Below are 7,071 nucleotides of genomic sequence, written 5' to 3'. Positions count from 1 at the left end.
AGGAACTTGCGTGATAGCATTGTTTGATTGTTGCTAGACCCAGTCTGGGCTAGTAGGGATCGTCTCTGTCTGCAGAGGGGATTTACCTCCACAAGAATTTAGCTGCACTTGTAACCTCTCCCTTAGGAGCCTTCTTATTCTTCATCTTCTTCTTCTTCTTCTTAGCCACCTGGTTACTCGAATCTAGACTTTCACTAGGTGAAGTAGAAGATGAGGACGTAGAAGTGGGCATAGAAGGGGAGAGATCCACCTTAGAATCAACATGATGTTGTTCAGGTGGAGGGACGGATTGACTAGACAGTGAGATGGAAGGGACCAACGAGGTTGAGAACAACCAAACCGACAACCCAACAGTTAACCCTTGGAGAGACAACGTTGCCATATAAGGAGCACCAACATTCCTGAGAGGAGGGAAATGGCCAGGATTCCCATCAGGAGGGATACTTGGGTTGGTGAACCCCGGAAAAGTTGCCATCGAGAATGAAATATAAATCTACTCAAGCTAACGCGAACGAGATCATGGGGATCGTGACCGGCCGAGGCAAAGGAACGAGAGCGATGTCTCTTCTACGAATATTAGCGTTGGAATCCAAGTAGGTTCTCATCATCCACCTTTAAATCGCAATTAGGAACTTGCATGATAGCGTTGTTTGATTGTTGCTAGACCCGGTTTGGGCTAGTAGGGATCGTCTCTGTCCGCAGAGGGGATTTACCTCCACAACAACCTTGAATCATTAACATTTTTTTTACTCATAATTAATATCTTTCCCCAAATAACGTTTGCATCTAATTAGGTCGAATGATAGTCCATATAACTCTTTCCTCTAATTTTTTATCGATAAACCACTGCGATCCTTCTATACAATTCACTAATTTGTCCAACTTTCTTAGATCCTCGCATATAAATATCTTCGCATTTTAGTGATTCTTACCTTGATCTCGCCTCCACGCTACATAGAAAGGAGGATATTCAGGAGATTCTGAAAGTAGTAACTAAAAATGAATTCTTACAATTAAAAACAACAACGTAGAATGTTGGTTAGTTAGATTATATTGTCTCAAAATTTATACATGTTTTTTTTCATGTCTTGATGTTTAAAAAATATATTAATGAATTCAACATATTTAAAAATATTTAGAACTATAAACTTCTACAAATTACACCATTCAAAATTACTATTTTATGTTTTTAAATCAAATTTAAAATTTAGAATCAAACAAAACAAATCCCTAAAAAATCCAAAACTTATATCACTTTGACTATGCTCGTTGTATTCACCACCTCAGACATCATAATGATCAACTTACAAGAAATTGACCTCGAACGTCATCAATTTTCAAATGAGGGAGATTACCAGATGTGAAGGCCACAGCCAAAATGAATGCCTTTAGTGTCTGGACAAACTTTCCCCCCTTCTCAATTTTCAAATCAGGGACAACGTCAACAACAAAATCAAGGACAACATTGGTAGCAAAATCCACAGCCACAAAGACTACCTTTACCAACTGGACAACCATTTCTACTTTCCCAAAATCCCAATACGTGCAATCATCCCATCCTTGCCCACTCAAAACACTGAATGACTTTGCATATATAAGGGAAGTTTCTAGCTTTGATGGAATGTATTTGCATATATGATAAGTTTGGGAATACCTGTGAAGTGTTTATCTAGATGAAGTGGTACCCCGTTTTTAGGGACCAGCCAACTTGTATGGATAAGAAGAAGGTTGGATTTAGACCTTTCCACATAGTTTCACTAGAGAAGAACGTATTGAACACTTGAGATCCAAAACAACCTAATTTTTTGAAACAACTATAATACCGAGATAAAATTACTGACACTCAATAATATATTCTATTAATTATTGAATGAGGAAACTACACACATATTTATACAATCAATGGTCTTAAGATAGGAATGCTATCTTAGACGCACAGTAGTGTGGTTGAGAGATTCTCTCAACCACACACTAAACTAGGAGAAACTATATTCTAGCTTATTCCTATTATGTAGGAACAAACTCCTCAAATAGAAAATTACAACCATAGACAAGTAGGAATTAATTATTTCTAACTCCCCCCCTTAATGACTACTTGTCATGATAGTGATTCACAAAGTCTGGTTGTGGTCAAACATAACAAAAAAAATATGTCAACGTCCATAAAAGAGTAACCATCCACCAAAATATATGAGTACCAACTGCTGCAACTGCTAGTCCTTGTGCATACATGATTATACATGATTCTGTCAACCATTATCACTGCATATATGTACCTACAAATCTACCACCATCGGGTGAATTGCATGTGCAGAACTTCCAAAAACAAAGAGAGACCAGTGCCTTTCTAAGCCAAATATTCATGTCCAAATAACAATCGCAAACAGTTGCGTTGATTGCGCCTTTCGACACAACTATCAAATAGAAAAGAGCACCCACCCTCTTATGCTCATACACACCAATATCTGAGACCATGAGCCAGGTGTTACTGCAGTCCACCTGCTCCTACGAGCATAAAGCTCTCATGTACACATTAGCCACTCAGGCAATATGCCACCACCAGGCAAGTCCGATCTACCACCACCGGGCAAATCTGCCAACTTCAATATGCCACCACCGGGTAAGTTTGATCTACCACCGCTGAGAAAATCTTCCAACTTCAATATGCCACCACCGGGCAAGTCCGATCTGCCACCACCAGGAAAATCCGGAACATAAATGTGCCACCTCTGGGCAAGTCCGATCTGCCACCACCGGGCAAATTGTTGGGTTGTGTTATATTCTTTCCACGTAGTTAATAGGGGGTTTGAAGGGCACCCATAACCCCACTTTATGGGTTCCGGGGCAGCGCCCCGGAAAATTTTGGTTTTGGACCATATGTTAGGTTGGGCGGACCCACCTATGGTTTTGTGCATGATTTTCGCACATGTTTTTTGGACGCGATGGTTTTCGGTCCATGGTATTGGATGCTTCGGCATGTATAAATATGTATTGTAACATTGAAAGGAACATAATGAAAAATCAAGCTGGTAGTCCCGGTTTTGGGATCCAGGGAAAAATCTCTGTGCATATGTGTTTTATGGGTTATGCTCTCGCATTGTTTATTTTCTTTGTTTAAGAATTCGTATGTAGGTAATTTCTGTACAGGGTTAAAACCTACACAAATCCGGAACTTAAATGTGCCACCTCTGGGCAAATCCTGTAGCCACTAAGACTCTATAGATGGTTTCTGGCTTACCACCAACCATCGCATTACAGTGACAAAAGATGGTTTCAGGCTGACCATAAACCATTACAAAGTGGTTTTAAGATCACCACAAACTTTCAGATACCTTTTACATTTCATTCAACATTTTGGAGTTTCTAGGTACATACAATGACCATTAAAACAACTGGACTTGTTTATAACATGCTAGGGAGTCTATTCCACAAACAAAACAAGCATCTACTTTCTTGTCCACCATAAACATTGTCGCTGCTCCTTTACCTCATCTGTGAGGGGTCCACTGATAAGGAAACCAGGACATAGGCACTCACAACCACATGAAGAGAACACAATTTTCCCTCCAGGAATAGTAATCCAGGACTCTACGGTCCAATCCTCCATCGCATTTCAGTATGCCACTTCTCCTACTCACAGTATCAAGGCTAGTCATTGTTTTCAAGCATACTGCCTCATGCTCGCTAACAATCTGCAACGCGATCTCGATCATCCTCCAATCTCTGATGTAGCTCCAATTGATGTCGTTTTCACTGTCATGTATTCACCATTCCCTGCAAATTTTCTTAGTGTTGGAATGACCAGTTCCAACACACACTCAAAATTGTGACAATAGTTGGTCATACTACTGTCACTTAAATTACAACCAATTTCATTGTCATGACAGTGAATCAGATAATTAAACAAATACATTTTGACAATAGCATAAACTTCACGGCCAAATAGTGAGAGTAGAAACCAGGTCGCCCTTGCTCGAGGATAAACGGAGAACAAAAAGATGGGCTGATACACACCAATCACCCAAAACTGCTCATTTCTCCACCACTCATCACTACCAACCCCACTCCATAGTATCTCCAAAACACCAGTTGTAATGATACACACAAAGAGAGCAATAAACCACAAACTAGCACAATTGCTAATCTCTGGAATTATAAATTTTCCAGTGAGCAAACATACAGCAGGCAGCTCAGGAAAATTTCTACTGATCCAAGAGCCCAATGCAACACTTGATGGAGCCGATCTGAGAGATTAATTGGAGCATATCCCTTGAATGATACAGTAAATAGAACGCCAGTCAACAGACAAGCGTATATCAGTGAATCAACCATGCGAGATCATGATGCAACAGATCTGTTGAAAAATAAAATAAAATTGTGGCCTGCAAACAAAAAACTGAGATCCAGCCTCCTGGGCCTCTCCTCGTGGCCTCTGGGCAAGTCTGGCCTCGTCCGATCCTCCAAGCTATCAGAACATTGATATCTCTGTAACAAGTATACACAAGAAACAATCTATTCCCACAAAGAAACACTGTCCAGATCTCTCTAATCTCGGTAGCAAATCGCCCCCACGACCTTTTCGTGCAAACCCATCGATAGCGTTGGCAACATTCAGTTTGTTGCATAAATCGATGAGATTGAGGTCTAGATCTGCTAGCAGATGGCTCAACAAGGTGAGATTGAAGTCCTCGGGAATAGAGAAAACATCACTGACCCCAACCTCAACGAGCCTCCGTGCCAGGTGATGCCCTGGTGTCGAGGAGGTAGCCATCAGAGATACTCCCGCATGTTCACTCGGTAATGGGCAAGCCACTGATTTGTTGCAGGTGATGGTCACGTGGAGTCCCACGGCCTACAAGTAGTAGTGTAACTCACCATCCATCGACAATAGATACCCATCATGATGAAAGTTACAACCAGAAGAATGTCGAATTGAATGGAAAATCAGAGTTTCTCTTTTGCTTCAGAAAAGGGTTCAGCACAAATAGCTTCTATTGTATAACTAGCACTTTTAAAGAAGTTATCACCATAAATAGCAAAGACATGTGTGCCAGCCTTTAGCTCAGTTAATTCACATGGCTGAAAACCATCAAGCTTCTTAAAAAAAAATGCAGCGTCTGGATCTTTGGAAATTTCCATTTCATTTGCAGTGGTGTCTAGATGATAAACTTGGAAGCGTAGGAAGTACATCCCAGCTGATGTAATTTTCCCCGTCTTTGCACTGTCTTCCTATAAAGCAAGGCTTAACCCTCCATTCTCTTCGTGCTCAAAATACAACAACTTGAATTTTCTTTTATCAGAGGACACCACTCGCACTACTAGGCCTGCCTCTGCCTCCCTTTCTATTATAGTAACATAGTAGAAATGTGCACAGTATTTCTAACCCCTTCTCTGTACAGGTTGACCCAAAGGAAGTGGTCTGATTGGAACTGCTCCATTTAAAGCTTCTTCCAAAATAGTTGCCGATATTGTTGTCTTGATTGGAACTCCAAGCTTACTGAAAAGAGCAACAAACATGGTATTCACTGCTCCTAGGCTAAACAGATCCAATTCCAATTCTTGATTCTCATTTTCAATTGCCTGAAAACCGGTTGCGCCATATTGACGGCGCTTTACTGGATTCGACAGAATACCATAAGAATAAGTGATTTCCTTGAACTGTTCAGCTGCTTCAGGGTTGTTGGCATCCTTATCTGGATGAAACTTTAAAGCCTTCTTACGATAAGATGACTTGATCTCCTGATCAGATGCGTCACGAGAGACACCTAGCACCTCATACGGATCCCGCCGAAATTCATTAACTCCATTTTCTCCTCTAAAGGCACCTGATGCCCCAGGCATCTTGAACCGGTGCAAATATCCAAGAAGAGTATGCTACGCAAGAGATACTAGATAAGCAACAACAGGGGTATATCGCCACAACCACCACTGTGGTGACCAACGGAGGGTGATGGACAACAAGCAGAGGAAACCAACAAAACAATCATAAAACTCTTTATTTTTCCCTCAGCCCATGAGGGCCCAAGCCCAGTAGGGGCCAGGCCCTCACAGGCTCTGGTACCAAGATAAAGTTACTGACACTCAATAATATATTCTATTAATTATTGAATGAGGAAATTACACACATATTTATACAATCAATGGTCTTAAGATAGGAATGCTATCTTAGACGTACAGTAGTGTGGTTGAGAGATTCTCTCAACCACACACTAAACTAGGAGAAACTATATTCTAGCTTATTCCTATTAGTAGGAACAAACTCCTCAAATAGAAAATTACAACCATAGACAAGTAGGAATTGATTATTTCTAACTTACCACAAACAATTGAGATACCCTCAATAGATGGAATACTTAGACATTTTTTACATGTGATTCTTATTTACCTTACAGAGAGCTTGAATGTCTCAACTTCTTCAACAAAGGTTAACCTTGTTACAAAATTATATATTAGAGAGAAATGGAACATAAAAAATATTGCAGAAATATAAACACAGAAAATAAGAGAGAGACAGATATACATGGTTAACCCAATTTGGGCTACATCCATAGAGAAACATAGTCCTTCCTTTCATATTATCCAGCAAACTAAAGAGATACAACCTATAGCAGATCTGATGTATTTCCCTCTTCTCTCACTCAATCTCTTGTCTATTCTCACTCAGAGTACAAATCTACATAGACACAATATAATTCCCTTATATATAGCAAGGTATTTCCTTATAGGTTAAAAAACCATAAATTAAACATAACTTCCATTGTCATATCTTTGCCTAATGAACGACCCAGATTGACTATGAAATTACAACATTTTACCAGGAATTTCTACATCTATTTTTAGCGTTGAGGCTGCCCCTTATGGACCCCTGCAGCATATATTTTATGGGCGGCGTTGCCACCACATCATGAACTAGGGTCCAATGTGGTGATACCTCTAAATAAATAAGATAATCAGGCTCCACACCCAATAATATCCAACTTGGAGACTAATTATAGCAACTCCACCACTACTTCATTTGCTAGACAATGACTCCACTTTAGACCTGGTTTTTTCTCATCTTCTTCATCATAC

The 7,071-nt window shown here is 40.1% G+C and overlaps 1 pseudogene; it reads right to left on the bottom strand.

Annotated features, from left to right (window-relative positions):
- Positions 1–4,944: 4,944 nt before the first annotated feature.
- LOC149237878 (chaperone protein dnaJ 16 pseudogene) lies at positions 4,945–5,858 on the bottom strand (annotated as a pseudogene).
- Between the last annotated feature and the right edge of the window lie 1,213 nt (positions 5,859–7,071).

Source organism: Pinus tabuliformis, chromosome 8 (assembly GCF_031772625.1).
Source record: "Pinus tabuliformis cultivar Carrire ecotype Pingquan chromosome 8, CPIR1, whole genome shotgun sequence".
Lineage (NCBI taxonomy): Eukaryota > Viridiplantae > Streptophyta > Pinopsida > Pinales > Pinaceae > Pinus > Pinus tabuliformis.
This window is presented reverse-complemented; position numbering and strand designations above follow the sequence as displayed.